Here is a 23,067-nt window from a genome sequence, read left to right as displayed (position 1 = left end):
GTCTGAGCCACACACACTCAACCGTAGCTGTGAAAGCTGCCCTGTACTCAGCTTCACAACTAAAAGTGGCCACAGTAGGTTGCTTCTTGCTCAACCAAGATATGCATGAGCTACCGAGCATGAAACAAAAACCACTTGTGGACACTCTTGTGTCAAAGCAACCAGCCCAATCTGAGTCCGAAAAAGCATGTAAATCTGGCAGCAACGATCCCCCCTTGTGACAAAACAACCCAAGATGTATGATGCCACTCAAGTAGCGAAAGATGCGTTTAACTGCCTTCCAATGCTGAGACCCTGGGCTATGCATAAACCTGCTCACCTGTGAGACTGCAAACTGAATGTCCGGCCTCGTAATGCATACATAAATGAGGCAACCAACAGCTGTCTGATAGAGTGTGACATCAAAGTGATCTCCAGCATCATGAAGACTCAACTTCAAACCTATCTCCATTGGAGTAGCAATAGGCTTGCAGTCTTCAAGGCCAAATCTCCGCAACAATGTCTCAATATACTTTGTCTGACACAAAGCAATACCTCCATCACACTGCTTAAATTGTATCCCCAAATAATGATGCAAATGCCCCAAATCTGACATCTCAAAAGAGGCATTCAAATCAGCCTTAAAATCAGCAATATGACTTTCATTTGGTTCTGTGAGCAGCATGTCATCGACATAGAGAGCAATGATTAGATGTACATCATCCACACATTTAACATATAAAGTGCTTTCTGTTGGACTATTCTGAAAACCATGTGCAGTCAAATATGCATGTATCTTTTCATACCAAGCTCGTGGAGCTTGCTTTAAACCATATAAAGCCTTTTTTAACCTGCACACTTTGTTTTCCTGCCCTCTTTGAACAAAACCACGAGGCTGCGATACATACACCTCCTCATGCAAATCTCCATTCAAGAACGCAGTCTTTATGTCCAACTGATGTACATTCCAACCATTATGAGCTGCCAATGCACAAATGCTACGAATGGTATTCATACGACAAGTAGGAGCAAAGGTCTCATCAAAATCAATGCCCTTTTCTTGAACATAACCCTTTGCAACAAGTCTAGCCTTATAGCGATCAACGCTGCCATCTAGCTTTCGTTTCAACTTAAAAACCCACTTACATTCAATGGCCTTTTTACCAATAGGCAAATCACACAAAGACCATGTACCATTCTTCATTATAGCATCATATTCACTTTGCATTGCAGCCAAACAATTTTCTGATTTTTGTGCCTCATCAAATGAAAGAGGTTCTTCCTCTTCACACATACTAGACACAGCCAAAGCATAACAATCTGATGCATAAGAGGCATGCTGAAAACCTGAACGAGTACGACTACATATAGGTGCATCAATTTTACTATCACGCAAGGTTTGCACCAGCCATTTAGGCATACCTCTAGCCTACTCATTTTCAGCCCTATCCTCAGAAATTACATCCTGTAAATCTGCATCAGAAATAGGCTGATCTATGATGTCGTTTGAAATCTGCATAGGCTGAATATTTACCACATTAGGACTTACATTTGAATTCCCACCTATAAAGAGAGGCAACAATGTATCAAATACATCCCGTGAGCTCACACCTGTCTCTTTGGTACATGATAACAAGGGCTGCACAGCATCTTCCACAAAAACAACATCTCGACTAATCAAGATACGCTTTGACTGCGGATGATACAATCTGTAACCTTTGCTCTTAGCACTATAACCAACAAAAATGCATTTGACAGCCTTATCATCCAATTTTCAGCATTGTTTCACAGGCACTAAAGCATAAGCCAAGCAATCAAAGACACGCAAGTGACCAATAGAAGGCTTCCTACCATACCAAGCTTCGTATGGAGTAATAGACTGCAAGGCCTTAGTGGGACACCTATTGAGTACATATGCAGCACACATGACAGCCTTAAGCCAAAACGCATGTGGCAAAGCTTGGCTCTTGACCATACATCGTGCCATCTCCATAAGTGACCTGTTTTTCCTCTCAGCACCAACACCATTTTGCTGAGGGGTATACGGCACTGTACATTGGTGTTTTATCCCACGACTAGCCAGAAATGCATCAAACTCTTTAGACAAGTACTCCCCCCCTCGATCAGAACGGAGGGTGCCCACAGTACAATTGGATACATTTTCAACCATAAGAAAAAACTATTTGAAGCACAAAAACACTTCGAACTTTGCCTTCAGTGGATATACCCATGCATGCCTTGAGTAATCATCAATGAAAGTCACGAAGTACAAGTGTTTACCAAATGACGGAGTTTGCATAAGCCCACATACATCACTATGTACAAGTTGCAATTTGCAAGTGGCCCGCACAGAACCATCCTTTAGAAACGCAGAACGCTGCATTTTGCCCAAAATACAGCCTTCACAAACATGTTTCAATGGTGCCTCAAGAGGGCGCAATGAAGCAACCATATCAAATTTCCTGCAAACACAGCAAACTAGCAAAGTTCAGATGACCAAAACGAGCATGCCATAGTTTTGCATCTAAAACTGCCTTTTCATCAGAAATTGCATTTGCTAAATCTTCCACACACTTATCATAAGAATTGAGCCTATACAGCCCACGAAACAAGGTGCCAGATGCAATAATCGTATCACTAGAAGTCAAATCATGAACAACTGTACATCTGTCATCCACAAATTTGACTACAAGTCCAAGTCTAGCAAGTGCAGAGACAGACAATAGATTCTTCTTTATCCCTGGCACATACAAAGCATCTGAAAGTGTGAAAGCACTGCCATTTGCAACAGTAAGCATAATTTTACCAATGCCCTTCACTGGGTAAGAAGCATTATTGGCACATGTGATAGTATTCCCATTAGAGACAGCCTCAAGACAAGTGAACATATCACGATGCGAGGTAATGTGCTTTGTAGCACCACTGTCAAAATACCATACATTAGAGAACAGAAACTGCCAAACATGCATCATGTACAGATGGGTCATATTGGCAATACACGTTAAACGCCCATTCTGTATCCTGCACAACATTTACAAAATCTGCATTTGTAGAAGCATCCGCTATTGTGGCTGCATTCGACTCTTTCTTCTTTGCCTCTTTAGCCTTTAGCTTAGGGCAATTCTTAATGACATGATCATTTGCCTTGCAATAGTTGTACCTGGTCTTTTTCTTGCCTTTATCAAGAGCCTTCTCAGACTTATTGTTGCTACCTGTGGAAGGAGAAGAAGTTGCAAACCTACTAATAGGAGAAGAAACAGTGGAAGGGGCTGCCTTGCCACTTCTTCTCTGCTGCTGCTGGGCATTAGCAATAAATGCTTGATCAATTGCACGCTGCCTGGCCTTGTTTTTCCTGGACTGCGCTTCTTGCAAGAGCTTGTTGACTAAAGTATCATACTTGACAGCATCAGGTCTGTCCCCTCAGTAAGTCTCCACGTGGAAGCAAAAGTCTGATATGTCTCAGGTAAAGCATCAAGAACAGTCTGCACAAGAGAATGATCAGGAATAATCTCACTTGCAAAAATCAACTGTTCTTTGAGATCTTTAATCTCAACAAGAAAAACATTCATGTCATCATCTTCCTGCATAATCTTCAATTCTAGCTCTTTACGCAGGCAAGAGATTTTTGCCTCGTTACGACTTGCATACAAACCAGCTAGAATATCCCAAGGCTGTTTTGTTGTTTTAGCCAAATGAATATGTGGGGTGATGTTACGTTTGACAGAAAGTGCAATCAAGGCATGAGCCTACGCATCTTTACCATCCCAACGAGCTTGTTCAGCAGTGGGTAAAACAGCAGCAACAGTAGAGCTGCTAGAACCTGCAACATCCTCAACAGATCCTACATCCACAGAACCTGGACGCACAATGTTCCACACTCCTTTTGCAACCAAAACATGCTGCATCATGTATGCCCAAAGCGGGTAGTTGCTGTCTCCATCCAATTTATCATCAGATAACATGCGAAATACATCATTGCTGTTATCAGCCATGGCACTGACTGAAACTGATGCAAAAGCTACCTGTAATGAAGCAAAGACTGAACAGAAAACAACTCGTGCTATGTATCACGGTCCACAACAGAGTACGTATGCCTGTTTTTTGTAGAAAATTGCACTGTTGAAATTTTTGCACAAAATGACGAAAACACCTGTGCAGAACTTGAAATGCAAAAACGGAGCCCGAAACAACCTCAGATGCGATTTCTGAGAAAGCCCAGCCCTATGGCCTATGTTGCAAAGTATAGGGGCTTGCAAAGCGCTCGTGAAAGCTCACCTCAATCGCAGAACGTGAGTCGAAGGGTGCTGGCGGCGTAGCCCTGGGAGCCGATGCCTGCTCTGATACCAATTGTTGGAATTAGGGTTGCAGGAAAGCACACAAAGCTTGGAGAAGAAGAAGCAAAAATGCACACAACACAAAGTATTAGATTGTGTCAATGTACAAAAGATAAGCTAGCCCTAGAAGGATGGGCGTATATACAAGCTGGGGGAAAAAAACCTCCTAAAGAGGGAAAAAGTGCCCCGGTGGTCCTAAGTGTGTTCACACACATCACTGCCTATATATATATATATGGCAACATCTATGGAATCTAAGGTATGCTTTCTACGTGTTGAAGCTTGTTCCAACAAACCAAGCCAAAAAATCTCATTTTGGACATTTGTTTGTGCTCAAAATCTCTCAACATAATCATAACACTCCACAAGCTCGCCACTAAAATTTCATAGTTGCTTTTTTTGGTAAGTCCAGCATAAGCTTTTTTATTTAAAAAAAAACCTTTCAAATTACTTTTCAAAAGAATACATCTCTTCAAAAGAAAATAAGTTCTAAGGACCTTGTTTGAGTATCTTTGGATGAGGGTGGAGGAGTTAAGGCAAGTACACTCATCAACAAATGTAACAAGTGGCTTTTAAATCAAGACATGTTAATTTTTTAATATTTAAAGCCATGTTTATTTCTTTTCTACATTCTTCTTTTGAATAATTATCATAAATAAGCATCATGGCACACTTATCATCACAAACTACCATGCAAGGGCAATTATTAATTCTTAGTAATGCAAGGGCAATTATTAATTCTTAAATAAATAACAAATGTTATCAATGCCTAAATTCAAAACAAAAACTAGACCACCCTGAATGTTGTCACAATGATTTAGAGTCTAATGACAAGAAATTTCCTCCTGTACATTTGCACAATTGAGGCAACAAGAAAAACTCAAAAATCCCAAAAATATTTTAGGATTAATTACATAGCTTAGTTAACTTGAAAATTATTTTCTGGATAAAAGTTTTTGAAAAAGTTGTGTAAGTCACTTTTTAATTGAAGCTACTACTTTATGTTGGAATGTAATCAAAGAAAATAAACAAAAAACTCACATTTAGGCCAATTTTCGAAAACTAATTTAAAACCTTTCATGCCAACACATTATAAAGTGAAAAAACACCATAACTTAAGGCAAATTGTAAGAAGACGTTAATGCATATATTTTTAAATTTTGAAAAGTTCTTTTACAATTTCAAACTATTGATGAAAGAATAAGTGAAAGGCATCAAAATTAGAAGTTTATCTTAGGGTTGCTTGATAAGATAAGGGATTATGTGAATATGTTTCACCCACATTCACTTACTAGTGCTGTTTTCTTAGCTTTAAAATAAGGCATAAGTTGGATGTTAGATGAACTTTAAATTCAAATGAAAAGATTTAAAAAAAATCTTTCAAAAAGTTTAATAATTTTCTAAGACGGTTTGAAAGATCTCAAATGGACTTTTCATCTAAGCCACCTTTTAAGCTTAATGGGAATGGAGAGCCCCATAGAGAATGCTAAACTAAGAGAAGCTATCAAATGCTACCATTGCAAAAAATGGGGGCACATTGAACCCAACCGTCCTCAAAAGAGCAACAAGAAATCGATTTGCCAGTGAAGCTCATGCAATCAATGTGGAGGTTTAAGATCAAGACGGGTATGACTCTCAACCTCTCAAGAAAAAGGGGGATTTTGAAAAAGAAAATACAATCAATAAGTGTAATTCTCATGCTCCCTTAAAAATAAAAGGAAGTGATAGGAAATTTGCAATCTTGCATCATGATGGAAGCATACATGATTTTATTTTGAAAGAGCATAAAAATCTCTAAAGCTAGACTCTCTTAGCTTTCAAATTTCAATATTGAAGTTACTGATAGGCTCTATTTTTATGAAAAGGAAACAAAAAAGTTTATATAAGGGTTTGAGAACTTGAGATGAGTTGTATCATGCTTATTAGTTAGTGTTTGATGCATAGGAAGAGGGAGGCAGCTAGCATTTGAAGAAAATTGAGGACAAAAAACCCTTTCTTGGGAGAAATCCTAAGGAGGCTAGTGAACAAAGATTAATGGAAACATTTTCACATCAATTTAGATGTATGCATTGTTAAGAGTCCAGATGCTTGAGGGTACACACAAACAAGGTTTATTGGGTGGAGAAATGCCATGCTATGGGAAAACAACTACAAATTTGGTATCCAATCAAGAACACCGCCATAGCCACCTTGCACAACATGTTGGAGAGTCGTGGTTAGAATACGGAGTAGAACACCCCAACTCTAGTCGTATTGAAACACAAGGAGTTAGCAATGAGGGCTTAAAGGCATCCCAAATGGGAGAGTTGTGAAAGGTTAAGAAGATGATAGGGGTGTGGGATTCCACTATTCCTCTCGATCCTCATACTCAAATGAAAATTTAAGAGGCTTGGCTATGGAGAAACTAGTTTTTCTCTAATCTACAATATCTTACATGTGTGTAAACAAGCCACAAATGAACTAGTTAAGATACACCCCTCCTAGCTCTCCATGAGAAGCAAGCACATACTAGTCCACAAGCAAGCAAAACATGCATACATCATTGAATTTTTTTTTAATAAGACTTATAGATTTGAGCCAAAAGAGAGCTTCCATTAATCATTAAGCTTGTACAAAGAGATAGAGAGCTCTAGGTAGAAGCAAGAGTGTTCAAAACCATGAGATAGAGTAGTTTAGGAAGTTGTATTCCAGGAATGAGAGTGCACACTGCACTCATTACCTTTTATACTGACTTAGTAGTGACCAATCAAAAACTAAAAATTGGCAGCTAAAAATTTTACACTCACTTAGTAGTGACCAATCAAAAATAAAAATTAGACATCTAAAAATTGGTAGTTGATTGATGTTGTGGGATCTGGACTGTGGTTGGCACTATCCTAGCTTAATTTTGATCTACACAAGGCACTCTTGATATTCTAGATTTCTTACTAGCTACTGGATGATGCCTTGTTCATTGATTAGCCGCCTTTGACTTGTCTAACAATTTTGTTCATTGATTAGCCCTGCCAATAGAGCCAAAGGGAACTTCATCAGGTTTTTAATTGATGAATGTGATCCTCTCATGAACTTCTTTGTTAGTTTTTTTGGTTTCATGCCAAATTCAGTGCATTAAGTTGCTCCACATTCTAATCTTCAAAGGTGAATTCAGTGATTGCTATCATAATTTATTTGAATATAAGGAGAGCCATAGAGATTGTACTTGCTTTGAACAATTGCTCAAGCTATGCTTTAGGCATGGGATAGTTAAGTGCAAGTTTTTGCTTTAAGTTGTGCTTTTGGCATGGGAAACTTTCATCTAACAAGAAAGGCGTCTCCCAAGAAAAGAAGACACAAAATCAAGAAAACTTGAAAGAAGGGTCTAAAACACAAGATTTTCAAGATTGAGGAATAGCACAAGGAACCAAGGAAGTCTGAGAAACAAGGGGGCTATGAGAAAAATACAAAACGAGCATTATTTCTACTAAACCCGTCATTTTGAAGGGTGACCTAGACCTTCGAAAATCATCCTTTATAGGGTTGCAAGAGAAAAATAGAAGATGAGGAGAAACATGATTGCTTTTCTTGACCTTTGTTCTCTTCATCTCATATTCTTCTCTTGCAACCCCATTAATGTTGGTTTTCAACAGGCTGGTATCTCTTCAAAATGACGGGTTTAGTAGAAATAATACATGTTTTGTATTTTTCTTGTAGCCTTGTTATTGTAGTCTTCCTTGTTTTGTATTTTTCTTGTAGCCTTGTTATTTTTCAGTCTTCCTTGGTTCCTTGTGCCATTCCTCAATCTTGAAAATCTTGTGTTTTGGACCCTTCTTTCAAGCTTTCTCTATTTTGTGTCTTCTATTCTTGGGAGCCGTCTTTCTTGATGATCAGATCCCTCGGTCTTTGTTGGTAGCACTCCTTGCAATCCTCCATGTTCTTGCTTGCGTGTTTTTCTCAATATTCTCAAGTTCCTCGACTATGGCACTTGACTCCTCGGCATAAGACTTCTCGGCTTCTTTGTATTTTTCTTGTAGCCTTGTTATTTTTCAGTCTTCCTTGGTTCCTTGTGCCATTCCTCAATCTCAATCTTGTGTTTTGGACCCTTCTTTCAAGCTTTCTCTATTTTGTGTCTTCTATTCTTGGGAGCCGTCTTTCTTGATGATGATCAGACCCCTCGGTCTTTGTTGGTAGCACTCCTTGCAATCCTCCATGTTCTTGCTTGCGTGTTTTTCTCAATATTCTCAAGTTCCTCGACTATGGCACTTGACTCCTCAGCATAAGACTTCTCGGCTTCTTTGTTACCCAAGCCATCATCGGTGATTTATAGGTGAAAATTTTCCATCTCACAATATTGGACGTATTTTTTGAATATTTTATGATTTTTAAAGGTATTGTTATTAAACCTCTTGAAAACTACCAATTTTTAAACCTTCAATCTCAAAATTTGAAAGTATTTTTTTTATTTTTGAAGGTGCAACTACACTATAGCCAAGTTTTTTTCGAGCACCGATCGATGTATAACTCTTGATCTTGGAGGCATTATAGATTTCTATCAAGATTAAACCTACAAGATCTTTAAACTTTACAAAACTTTAGTATATATATGATAAATTCGATATCGTCCAAACCAAGGAACTTTCAAAGTTAGGTTTTTTTTAGGCCCTAACCTTGGTTGATACTACAATAAAAGACCAAATCACCCAAGTTTGCAAACTCTCTCTCTCCTTAATTTATTTATCTATGAAAAACATTTCTCCTATTTTGAATTGCCTATTGATACCATGCCCCTTGGGTCACATCTAACTTAGTCAACTAGGCCAATCCAGCTCTATGGTTGGGAACTTCACCAATTTGGTGTTCTTCAGGTAACTCAGAGACTCAGTATAAGGAATTCCAAAGAACTACAACTTCTAGCCCATACAATAACCTAAAAGGTTAGTGCACCATAAGGTTACTTTTTGTATATTGTTCTATAAGCCTTGAGTATAGTGATTAGTCTCATATCCCAGCTACTATAAAGCTCTTCTTGGAAAATTTTAGTGAAAATATCCTTCAATGTTTTGTTGGTACTCTCAACTCGTGTCCATTGCAAATAGGAAACTTTTTGCAGACAACATGAATTCCTCTAATAACTCCTCTATGGCCTTATTAATAAAATGGGTTCCTTTATCATTACAATTTTAAATGAGAAACCAAACCTACTTATCACTACTTTATATAGGAACCAAGTCGTGCTTCTTGCCGAAATTATCAACGAGACGGGTAGCACCTTTACCTCGATCGTGGCTACCACAATGTATTTAACCTTTTTGAAACACTTTGTGAAGTCCAATCCCCACTTCATGAATGGCTCTAGAGGTTGGATAGGATTCAAGAGCATCATATCGCTCTTGAAGTGTCCAATCCCCACTTCATGAGTTGAGTATAATGATCTATTTTCTTGTCAAGTGAGATCCACGGCTATTGTGCACTCAAGATTGCATGCACGAATCTTGACCATCCATCTTCAAAATAATCTTGACCATCCATCTTCAAAATAATCTTCGCCAAACTTGGCCCAATAAACTCAGCCAAGTAAACTCGGACAAGTAAACTATGTCGACACATCGCAAAGTAATATAATGGCTTGAAACCACATGACTACATTGCTTGAAGGCATAGTGCAGTGGTAAGATGTTCCCACTGGAGACCCAATGTCTTGAGTTCAAATCTTCTTTTGCACATAACATGCTGCTCCAAATTTTTCCTAGTCCCAAACCCAAATTCACCCTCATCCCATGATGTAGTTTATTTGTCTGAGTTTACTTTATCCAACAACCCAAAAAAGGTGTCGCGATTTAGATCAATGCCATCCATTGATATCACCTAACAAGGGTCCGTGGTAGATAGTGCTGAGGAAGGAGAAGTGAGAGCCTGTCCTAGAAAAGACTTGAAAAAAGAAGCATCTGTCAAATGGAAGGATGATCAAACAAGGCAAGGATAGCTTGGGATCAATTCAAAAGGCTTTAAAATATCCATCTCAATTAGGAAACTGATCATGATGGCTTTGAGCCTTCAGAATTTGGAATGCTCCAGTTGCTTCAAATATGTATGATGGAGAACTTCTCGGATTTCTTACAATGTGATGTCCTTTGGACATTGGAATGCTCCAACCACTTCAAATATGTATGATGCAGAGCTTCTCAAATTTCTTACACATTGTCAAGTTCATGGTGATCTTTGTAGATGATTTCATAGCCTACTTAAAATCCAAAGAATACCGTAGATATCTTAGGAGGGGATCTTCCAAGATGCCAGATGCTGAGCCTCAACACTATCTACCGCACGAGGTCTTAAAGACCCTAGTCACATGACATCAATGGATGGCATTGATCTAAATCCGATGCCTTTTTGGGCCGTTGGATAAAGTAAACTGCAACAAGTAAACTACATCAGATAAAGTAAATTTGGACAAGTAAACTACATCATGAGATGAGGGTGAATTTGGGTTTGGGACTTAGAAAATTTTGGAGCAAGATGTTATGTGCAAAAGAGGATTTAAACTCAAGACCTTGGGTCTCCAATGGGAACATCTTATCACTACACTGTACCTTCAAGAAATGGAAGCATGTGTGTGGATGAGAAGCCAAGTCCTCCACACTCCACCAAGAGCTTCCCACCATCATCGCCGATGCCCTCCAACCACCGTCACCGCTAGTGCCCTTCGACCGCTTCGACCACCGTGTGACTGCCGGCGCCCTCCAACTGCTCCGAGCGTCGTCACCACCAATGCCCTTCAACCGCCGTCATCGCCAGTGCCCTTCAACATGTCCGAACGCCAGTGCCCTCCAACATCTCCGACATGCATGGCTAACTCTGATGGCACTCATGGAGGCAACACCCCCTCCCTTTCCCAAGGCAGGGCGAGATCCTCTTCGATATCCTCTTGAGCATTTCGACAGAAGATCTTCCCTCTACACTACATGATGAGGGTTGGGGCTTCAAGGAGGAGACAACTCCGATGGCACTCATGGAGGCAACACCCCTCTCCCTTCCCAAGGCAGGACGAGATCCTCTTCAATATCCTCTTGAGCACCATCTCCCTTTTCCCGATGGAAGATCGTCCCTCTACGCTACGTGATGAGGGTTGGGGCTTCGAGGATGAGGGCACCCTACAAGGAGGACACCCAAGGAGGAGACGAGGGTAGCACTCTCTCAACAGGAGGGGACTCTCTCTTGTGTCACATTCACTCTAGCACATTTGGCAGGGAGCACATTCTTTGTGTTGGAGCACAGTCTCTCTTGAATCATTCTTATCTACGGTTTGGTATGCACTGTTGCGCTCTTGTGGTGTTCTGTATATCTCTTTATGTGGGTGAGGTGAGTGAGTGGTTAGTGGTGGGTGTGGTGTGAGTGAGAGACCTTTAGGGATACTGCGGTGCTAGGTGGTGGTCGGAGAGCATGGTAGACGGTGTAGAGCATAGGTCTTGCATGTCTAGCCAGTGATGTCGACTCATCCTTGGTGGGTATACTTCCTTGAGAGAATCCACGCTCCCTTTTCCCCAACCGTAGTGTTTGTGTTGGTAGTCCTCGAGTTCCCTTGTGAGGACCGGCGATGTCATCCACAGCTTAGACAAAATTTGGCGATCACGATGGGATTCTCCTAGAGGTCAAGGATAGTCTAAAAAAAATCTTTTTTTTTGTTATTTTTGTTCGTGGGGTGAGAGGAGTGTTGTGTATGCACCCGAAGAATTGAGCTTGTGGAGGTGATTCACCCCTTCATTCTCCTCTTCAAACTAGTCGTCGTAGGGTTCTTTCTCGTTCCCTTACTCTTCCCTCAGCATCTTCCTCTTCTAACCCTATGGCAGCTCCAAGGGCCAGAGCCATTGGCTACTGTCCTTAACCACATGCAAGTTAAACTACCAACCTTCAAAGGTACCATCACTGAAGATGCGGAAGACCATGTGCGGCGGTTCCTCACTATGTGTGACTCAAGAGGTCTCAACCGAGATGATGCATGCTTGGTCTTGGTCCCAACAATGCTGGAAGAAAGTGCCGACTGGTGGTGCAGTCAATTTCCCGTCAACCACTTTCCGGATTAGGCCACCCTTAGGCTACAGTTCTTGGCTACCTTTCGGCTTGGCACCGTGCAAGACTTTCAAGACAGAGCTACACAACTGGAGACTGCTCGCCTCATGGTGAAGCGCAGTAGCTCTTGGTCCCCCCTTATCCTCGGCATGACTTCGGCTCCTCCAAATGTTCCTCTGCCGCCCCGACAGTAGCTTCTACATCCGCTTCCATGGACGAGCTAGCCAAGCTCAAGAAGAAGCTTGAAGATTTCAAAAGGTCAAAACAAGAGGACGTGACAGTGGTAGCATACTCAGGAAGGAGATCGAGCAGATCAAGGTCAGAGATCCCAAGACGAGTCCATGGTGCCCGGTATGTAGCTCACAAAGTCATCTTCCAAATGATTGTCCCACCAAGAAATATTGCTCATTTTGCTCAAAGGCAGGCCATGTTGTGGACAAGGAGTCTTACTACCTCAAGGGACTTCGCCTTATGCAGCAACAACTTAAGCAAGGTGCCACCTTGCTTAATCCCTTTGCCGAAGACTACAAGGTGGCCCCAACCAATAGTGCTTCAACTTCTGCCCAGGCCCCTAACCACCAACTAAACCCAACACCCTTCTTGAACCCTCAAGAAGCTGGAGTAGCTACCCCCCAATCCCAAGCGTATATTAACCCTATCACCACTGGTCCCTCCTACTTAGTTGCCCTGGCTACTTTTGTTCAAACCCCTCCACTGCCCTGGGCCACATCATCTCAATAGGGAACTCAAGTAGTTATGGTAGCATACACCAATACCCCTCATCCCCCAGAGTAACCCTAACATACAACCCCCTGCCTATGCAAATCCCATATCAAGCAGGCACTTTCCCAACCTATCAGTCGTTCCTCCCACCTGTATCATTCCCACAAACACCCCAAGTCTATCAAAACCCACCCTCAGTGGTCTATGCAGAAGCTCCTCTAGTACCTCTGGCCGCTAACAACATGTATGGGGATAGGCCTAACCAAAGGTTCGCCAATCACCATCCTCCCACCAACAACCCCACCCGACCCCTCATATGCACCATTGTGGGGGGAGCGGCCACATGCAAGCTCAATGCATTGTCCTAGAGGACTCGCCCCCATGCCTCCATTGCCCGAAGAGTCGAGACCACTACACCCAAGATTGTCCTAGAACCCCACTAGTTAACATGGAGGACTCGCCCCCATGCCTCCATTGCCCGAAGAGTCGAGACCACTACACCCAAGATTGTCCTAGAACCCCACTAGTTAACATGGTGGATGCAGTGGTGCCATCTCCCAAGGCTGATACTCCAATAGTGGCAGTGGTGCCACCTCCCACTGCTGGCACTCCCCAATAGTGGCGACCGTCACTTGGTCCCACAAGGAGCCCCAAAGATACCAACTTCTCCTCTTGATGGTGCAGTTTACCCATCCATTGTGGAACAAGCTTATAAGGAGATCGTGGAGGAATTCATTCAAACACCATCCATGGAGATGGAAGCGGCGCCTACCTTGGTCATTTCTCCAACCACCACACCTTCAAAGGTGGATGAGGAGTCTACCCAACCCAAGGTGAGTTATATACGTTGGGAGGACGTGTTGGCAGGGGAAAAGGTGGAAAACACCCTTACTCAATTATGTGGTTTGAGCCAAGAAATAGGAAAGGAACTCATCTAGTAGTAGTGGGCAACGGCCCATGCCAAGCATGGGTATGCCTCACTGTCCTAGGAGTGGCCGATCACTGAAGCGCCTGAGGGGTGACAATCTCCGTGGGAGGAACTCAAATTGGAGGGGCCATTGTGGATGGTGGTTCCAATGTTACATCATGCCTGAAGCTACTAGGCAAGTCTTGGGTCTCCGAATTACCACGCCAGCTCCCTTTGCCATCCGAGTGGCGGGATGCCCTTGGGACTAGTCAAGAAAGTTCCGATCACTTTTGAGGGATTAGTATTTGAAATGAATTTTGTGGTATTAGACTTCCCACCAACTAGAGGGGCCTACAGCTTGCTCATTGGAAGGGCTTGGTTGTGAGGGCAACTCGGGTGATCCATGATTGGGGCCGGGACAACTTGCATATCCCTAACCCGGAGGGGATGGTGACCTTACCCTTAGAGAAAGGCCCCAATGAGAGTGCAAGGGGTACTGCCCTACATGACATGATTCCCATTCGGGAGGAAGGACCCAATGACAACAAAGAGTAGGAGGAATGGCAAGGAGTACCATGAGGCCTAGGATCCATTTGGCTCAGAAGGAGAGGCGGTAGAACCTCTATGGAATTGGTTAAATTCCTATAAGGGGTTCCAATGCAATATGGTGGACATAGTGGAGTTGGTGGACCCAGACCCCATTCAAGAGGTGTCCCAAAAGGAGAAGAGCTGTCAAAAGACAGAGTAGTTCGGGATTGGATAGAATTATTGCTCACTCTGGCCTCTTGCTCTGCACCAATATCCCAACATGAAGCAATAGAGGTCATAGGTCTAGGGGAACCTGAGTTTTCTCGACAACCTAGAAAGAAAGTCTCTCAAGAGGAGTTAGCAGAGGTGCCTATAACCCCTCCTAGTAGATACACTTGCGAGGAGATGCGGGCAGACCACCTCAAGACTAGGGAGGAAGCCTTGCCAGTCGAAGAGATACCCGCTGGCTAGATAGAGGAACGTATTGGTGACTTCCCTCTGGACATCACCCCAGCCCATGACCCTTTATCTCTCCATCAAGCCGCACTTGGCACTACTCCTCTTCCACCCACCACTTACCACGAGGAGGTGAGAGAGCTGAGTCAGGGCACAATAGAGGAGCCACGTCCCATCTTGGTGGCAGCTTGGGTCTGGGACGACCCTTCCGCTCTTCAGCAGAGAATCACCAACTTCTTCAAAGAGCACCAAGATGTGATTGCATGGACCTACAAGGATCTCCCACGAATAGACCCAGCCATTTGCACTCACAAAATTCCACTAACAGAAGGCAGTCGGCCAGTGAGGAAGGGCATCCACCGCGTGCATCCAAAATATTCCGAAGTGGGGAAGAAAGAGTTGGACAAGATGAACGAGGCAGGTATCATCGTTCCCATCGAGCACTTCGAGTGGTTGTCACCTATAGTGGTAATTCCCAAAAAGAAGACCAACAATATCAGGATATGTGTAGTCTTCAGACCCCTTAATCAATGCACAATCAAAGGTGGGTTTCCCTTGCCTTTCATAGAGCACGTTTTTGAAGATGTGGTCGGCCAAGGGTGGTGGTTCGAGCGGTGGAACACCTACCTCACCTCAGTCTGGTGTTTGTGAAATGCCAGGTATCGGGTCTTTGCCTCTCAAAAACAAAACCCCCCTCTCAGTAATTTTTTCCATTACACATAAAAAAAAAACCACAAACAAAAAACGTTTCTCTCTCACACCTCACCGCCGTCACCCCCCCCCCTTTTGTTTTCTTTAGCTCACTAACCACCCCCCCTCTCTCACTCCTCCCCCCCATCTCCCTCCCTCTCTCTCTCTCTCTCTCTCTTTCACACTTGACCCCTCCCTTGCTCTTACTCCCCACCCCCTCTCACCGCCCAACCCCCCCTTCTCCTCGATCAAAAGAAAATCCCCCCTGAATGTTTTTTTTTCCAAAAAATCCCTCTTTTATTTTTTTCCCCTTTCAAAAAAAAAGGCCCCCTTAGTATTTTTTTTCCCATTACAAGAGAGAGAAAAAAACAAACAGAAAAATAAAACAAAACAAAACGCTCTTTTTCCCCTCCACCGACAACCCTCTCTTTCCTTCACCCCACCGACGAAACCCCCTCACCGACCATCGCCCCCCCCCCCCTCTCACCTCAAGTTCTCAACCCCTCTCTCCCTCCCTCTCTCACTGTCACCCCCCCTCTCTCGCTCGCTGACCCCACCCGTCCCTTCCCTCTCTTCACCGACATCCCTCATCCCTCTCTCGCTCGCTGACCCCACCCCGCCTCTCTCTCGTGCAGCCAACTCACCGGCCCCCCCTGTGCGCAGCCCACCCCCCCGCGTCACCTCACCGTCACCCCCTTATATCTTCCCCCCACCGACCAACCCCTTCCCCTCATTCTCATTCTCTCTCTCTCCCGACTTGAGCCTCCCCCCTCCCCGACGACCAAGCCCACCCCTCTCTCCCCCCACCCCACCGACCAACCCACCCTGGCCGCTCTTTTCGTTCTTCATTCTTGCACCATTGGGAAGGTGCGGGGTGTCGAAGGGCTGCTGGCTCTTCCAATACAGCTCAAAGCAACTAAGTCCTTTGTCTGGAGATTATGCTGAATGCACCAAGGGTTGTTTGTGGATTATGGCTAAATTTTGATACTGTGTGGAGATCCTATATGCTTGTATCCGATGTAGCTTTCAAGGCTCCCTTTGGGGTACATTGTGGATTACAATTGTGACTCTTCTTAGCCACTTATACCATAGCATTGTCACTGTTGGTTTGATGTATCTTTTAACAATTGAGGAGTTTTTTATTTCTAGTTGGAAGAGAGGAACACGGCAAAGAGTCTCCACCTCACGCCCCCTTGCTTCACTCTCACCTAGTCCCCCACGCCCCCCGCGGATGCTATCCCATAAGAGAAAGCTAGTTGTGGGGTGGCCATTGTGAGGTGGGATTTCTAATCCGAAGGGATATGGTGCCTTGAGGGTATGCTAGCCCGCCCCCCATATAGAGAAAAACTATTGGAGGGGCGGGCTAGCATACCCTCAAGGCACCATGTCCCTTCGGATAGAAATCCCACCTCACAGCCGTCAAGGACAACAGGCATGGACTTTCAATGCAGCATGTGGCCATCCTCGAGAGAAGAGGAGCAGAAGTCATCACATTGCATATAGCAGAGAGTAGAGCGCCCAGGGGTCATCAACTGAACAGAGTAGCCCGAGCTTAGTAGCCCGAGCTTGGTGGTGGATGTCGGAGAGCACATCAAAGCACGACAGAGCTAGTCAGTCACCAGAGAGCAGAGTGGGTAGTGACCATTCTCAAGCGCAGCAAAGGCCGTCGATGTAGTGCTTGGTGGATTTCGTCAAAGCAAAGAGAAGAGGTTGGGGGTGGCCATTAGAGAGCATAGCTTGCGGTTGTAGTAGCAGCGCTTAGCTAGAGTACATTTATTAAGCATGCAACATAGTTGCAAGTGTGCAGCAGAGCTAGATGGCTACATCTGCAGAAGAACCCGCAGTTACTAGTCGGCAGCATCTATAGGAGCTCCCCACGACAGCAGCCATTGTTGTCAAACCGTGCTCGCCAAGAAGAAAACACATTAAAATTTTAAAAGAATCCCTAACCCTTAAGCCTTAGCCCCACCACCCCCCGCGCCCCCTCTCTCTCACTCGCGCCACCTCCCTCTCTCCTCTCCACCATGTAGCTTCCTATGGCCAACCTGATGTGCTTTGGTTGCTTTTGAAGAATAAGGCTATGGTGGATGCACTGCATTGTCACAAACAGATGCCATTGATGTTTTCTTGAAAGCATGGAAGAGTAGCTTGCATTGAGCTGTGTGGTGGAAGGGGGAGCTAATGTCCTCATATTTGATGCATCCCGTGGGAGGACTTGCATGCAGTACACTGCATGGAGTACACTACAAACAGTGGGTACCTCCCCTGCCATCTTAATGCAGCAAAAGTTATGTGTGAGGCTGCCTTGACACACGCTAATGATACTTGGGAGAAGCGGACCTTTTCTGTTAATGAGAAACGGATCTTTTATGTATACTGGCCATGGCCATGTTTCATTTTGTATCTTTGTATGCCTGGACTTCGTGCCGGAAGTTTTGCCCATATGAAGTGGCCAGTGATTATTGTTTAGATTGGTTTTGTGCTTTTGTTGGTGTTAACCTTCTTGTTGCTGGATGCTTTTCCTCAGGGGACGACAGTGGTAATATAGGTAGTGATGGCTTGCTGAATGAAGTGCCCAAGAGCTCTCAGAAATGGCTTGCTGGATGAAGTGCCTAGGAGCTCTCAAAAATGGCTTGCTGGATGAAGTTGCCCAGGAGCTCTCAGTTTGATCATTTTTTCCACAGCTTGCTTGCTGGATGAAGTTGCCCAGGAGCCTAGTTGAATCATTTTTATTATTTGTGTCTCTCTCCAAAAGGTTTGCCTGGAAAGATCATTGTATGAGGTATGCCTGGGAGCCTGCTTGCCGGATGTTTTTCCCAGAGTCTAGCTTGCCAGAGAACCACCTGTGTTTTTTCTATGCCATTCACCGGGACGGTGAATTGAGTAGTAGTGGGCGACTTGTGGACGGGAAGCCAGGTTCTCCACTCCACCAAGAGCTTCCCACCATCACCGTCGGTCCCTTCGACCGCTCCAACCACTCTCCCACTGCTCCAACCGCCGTCACCGCCAGTGCCCTCCGATGCCTCCGATCGTCGATACCCTCTGACCGCCATCACTGCTAGTGCCCTTTGACATCTCCGATTGCCATCACTGCCAGTGCCCTTTGACATCTTCGACGTGCATGGCCTCTCCCTTTCCCAAGGCAGGGCGAGATCCTCTTCGATATCCTCTTGAGCACAATCTCCCTTTTTCTCAAGGCAGATCATCCCTCTACACTACATGATGAGGGTTGGGGATTCGAGGAGGAGGACACTCGAGGAGGAGATAAGGGGAGAACTCTCTCGACAGGAGGGGAGTCTCTCTTGTGTCACATTCACTAGCGCATTCGGTGGAGAGCACATTCTCTAGTGTATGACATTCTCTGTGTTGGAGCACAATCTCTCTTGTATCATTCTTGTCTACAATTTAGTATGCAGTAGTGCGCTCTTGTGGTGTTTTGTCTATGTCTCTATGTGAGTGAGGTGAGTGAGTGGTCAGTGGTGAATGTGGTGTGAGTGAGAGGCCTTTAGGACTACTGCGGTGCTAGGTGGTGGTCGGAGAGCACAGTAGACAGTGTAGAGCATAGGTCATGCATGTCTCGCCCCAGTGAGGTTGACTCATCCTTGGCAGGTATACTTCCCTGAGAGAATCCACGCTCCCTTTTCCCCAACCCTAGTGTTTGTGTCAGTAGTTCTCGAGTTCCCTTGCAAGGACCGACGGCGTCATCTACAGCTTAGACAAAATTTGGTGATCACGGTGGGACTCTCCTAGAGGTCAAGGATAGTCTCAAAAAAAAATATTTTTCTTTTTGGTGATTTCTCTTCATGGTGAGAGGAGTGTTGTGTATGCCCTTGAAGACTAGAGCTTCTAGAGGTGATTCACCCCTTCATTCTCCTCTTCGATTTAGTCGTAGGGTTCTTTCTCGGTCCCTTACCCTTTCCTCAGCATCTTCCTCTTCGTCTAACCCTATGGTAGCTCCAAGGGCGAGAGCCATTGGCTACTATCCTTAATCGCATGCAAGTTAAACTACCAACCTTCAAAGGTACCATCACTCAAGATGCGGAAGACCATGTGCCGTGGTTCCTCACTATGTGTGACTCAAGAGGTCTCAATCGAGATGATGCATGCTTGGTCTTGTTCCCGACAACGCTGGAAGAAAGTGCTGACCGGTGGTACAGTCAATTTTCCTTCAACCACTTCCTAGATTAGGCCACCCTCAAACTACAGGGAAGTCAGTGGTCCAACTTGTCTCAGAAGAGCTAAAGTTTTGGTCGCTCCACTACCCCAAGATCCTAGAAACTACATCGTGCAATAGTGGGTTCTTCGCGCACTCCCTACTCAAACTGCGATGAAGATGAGAGAGACCTTTCCACCCCAAGGCACCCTGCCAGACTTCCAAGATAGAGCTACACAACTAGAGAATGCTCGCCTCACAGCGGAGCACAGTTCTCTTGGTCTCCACTTATCCTCAGCATGTGTTCGGCTCCTTCAACTGGTCCTCTAGCCTTGACGGTAGCTTCTACATCGCTTCCATGGACAAGCTAGCCAAGCTCAAGAAGGAGCTTGAAGATTTCAAAAGGTCACAACAAGAGGACACGACAGTGGCAGCGCTCAGGAAGGAGATCGAGTAGCTCAAGGTCAAAGATCCCAAGACAAGTCCATGGTGCCCAGTATGTAGCTCGCAAGGCCATCTTCCAAATGATTGTCCCACTGAGAAATATTTCTCATTTTTCTCAAAGGGGGGCCATGAAGACAAGGAGTGTTACTACCTCAAGGCACTTCGCCTTATGAAACAACTTAAGCAAGGTGCCACCTCGCTTAATCCCTTCACCAAAGACTACATGGTGACCCCAACCAGTAGTGCTTCAACTTCTGCTTAGGCCCCTAACCACCAACCAAACCCAACACCTTTCTTGAACCCTCAATCACTAGTAGCTACCCCCCAATCCCAAGCGTATATTAACCCTGTCACCAATGGTCCCTCCTACTTAGCTGCCCAACATACCTTTCTCTCCCCCATGGCTACTTTTGTACAAACCCCGTCCAACCAACGGGGGCGGGTGGACTTGTTCTCTTATGTGTGAGTTCTTGTAGATGCTTGGCAATGATCTCTAGATTTTTGTCTAGCTCTTTTATTTTCTTTTTCTTTTTTCTTTCTTCAAACTTTGAGTCTGATTCCTTTTGAGGTCTCATACATTTAGCTCTTCTTTTTCCTCCTTTCCTTCTGTCTAAGCTCCTTTTCGAGATGCCCTCGGAACTAGAATCTTCGTTGTCCACTCTCCTTGGTCTTCTTTTTCTTTCGTTTAATTTTGTTGATTGCGGTTCTTCTAGGTGCTTTGTTGGGTGGTAGCATTTAGCTTCTCTAACTCTCTTGTTCTTCAAGCCATTGTCAAGAACCACGAATTAAGGAACTATGCTTAGTTGTCAAAATACCTCCTTGATTTTCTCCCATAAACTCTCAAACCGAAGATGACATGTTTGATCCTTCCCAATTTGCAAAGTCCATCCTCATCTTTCCTCGGGTCTTGATATCGAGTAAGAAATGCTTGATTCATCTGCTCATAGTTGGGAATTCTCTTGGGTGAGCATTGATAGTACCATTCTTTACGTTTGTAAATGGAAACTAAGCCTCCCTTCTTGACATCTTTCAGTCTTTCCCACCTTTAAAAAGCTTGTACATGGATCCCTGGATCCCACCACGTAACCAACCGTGTTGTATATACGCATCCACCACACCACCTACAGCAATATATGTATATACGCACCTACCACACCACCTACAGCAATACATATGGACATAGTTATCACAAGCTAAGGCATGCAACTCTTGTGAGTATCCACACCCTCTACACTTAGTACATCCTGCATCTAGTCTATCTAGATTACCATCTAAACTCTACTTTGAGACCACACGGGTAGACATCACTACCTATCTCAAAATTTTAAATCCTCTATCTATTGCATTGTCTACTGCACTTTGTTTTACTATCTATCTTTTTGATGTGGTATATTCTTATACTTCGTCCTCCTATGTCTCCACTAACTCAACCGTCAAACAATTAATCGTTCTCTCCTTTTCTTCAACTTTATTTTGTCTCCTTTGAAGATCAATTTTTGGGAACCAATAAAAGAGCTTGTGAGGTCTGAATGCCTCAAAGGGCATTTTTCCATTAAGAAAGGAGCTACCTTGAAACACTTTGTACTTCCAAATGATAGTAAAGAGAGTTAGTTTCCGTGTCACAGATAAGGCATTGCATGTGGAGGATTAGTAGTGTCATGCATTAAAATGAGTTAGGATGCACACATTTGAGGGGATGGTCGGGTACTACATGAAAGACAAGCATAAACCACATTTTAGGTTCTTCGTACATAACGTGTCTACTAATGTAAATCACTAGAGGCAGACAGATATGGCTAGGCAAAACAAAGTTTCTTTGATGCATATCAATATGTTTGCGAGGGCAATGTGTATATGGATAGTTACACAAGCAATAGGTTGAGTGTCACTTCCCTCTGACACTTCCCTCTGACATTGTTAAGGATGCTTCAAACTAGGAAATACTATCATGGATCATGCACAAGAGCATGTTGCGGCATGGCCTTCAGGAGGGACAAGACCTAACTTGTTCAATAAGCTCTTGATGATATAACCTTCACAAGGGCCTCGATGCATCGCTCAAAGTCCATACCTACAAGATCTAACTTGTTCAATAAGCTCTTCATTCATGTATTGATTATATATCCTTTGTAAGCTACTTGATGTATCAAGGGTTTTATGCTTCAACTCATGATCATGTGATCAAAACACTATAGATAGGCATGCACATTCCTGTACACTCCAACTCAAGAATAGGTTCCATTCAAGAAGAGGTTGCACTGAGGTGAATCTCAATCATGGTAGCTTGGGAGCTTTATATAGCCACAACTTTCATCTCAATCATGGTAGCTTGGGAGCTTTATATAGCCACAACTGAAACAAGAAATAATCGTTTGACACAAAACATATCACCATGGGATTTACACTTAAAACTTATATTTTGTAGATCTCTTGAAACGATTAACCATAAAATCACTTTAAAGAGCAAACCCTAAAACCACGAGTGAACTATGTGATGCACATCAACGTACTAAACATGCAACCCTAAAACCACTGGTTTTGGAGGCTCACCACCACTGTATGCTGCCTAAAAAATAGCCTACTGGAAGGTACTAGACTTATTTAATCAGAAGTTGACTCCATTTTCTTTAGGAAGATGCGAGTAACTTGTAAGTTTTGAAGTTATAATTAGACAATGCAAGGTGCAGAGAGGACGGTGGGTGCTATGCGCTTTCTACTTTCTCAAAAAAGATATTAAAACAAGCCTTCACAATAATTGGCCTTCAATGCTGCCTCCAAGGGTTGTCTTGCAATCCAGAATGCACTTGAAA

Source organism: Cibotium barometz, chromosome 19 (assembly GCF_041138505.1).
Source record: "Cibotium barometz isolate CiBa-2024 chromosome 19, ASM4113850v1, whole genome shotgun sequence".
Lineage (NCBI taxonomy): Eukaryota > Viridiplantae > Streptophyta > Polypodiopsida > Cyatheales > Cibotiaceae > Cibotium > Cibotium barometz.
Note: the sequence above shows the minus strand (reverse complement) of the source record.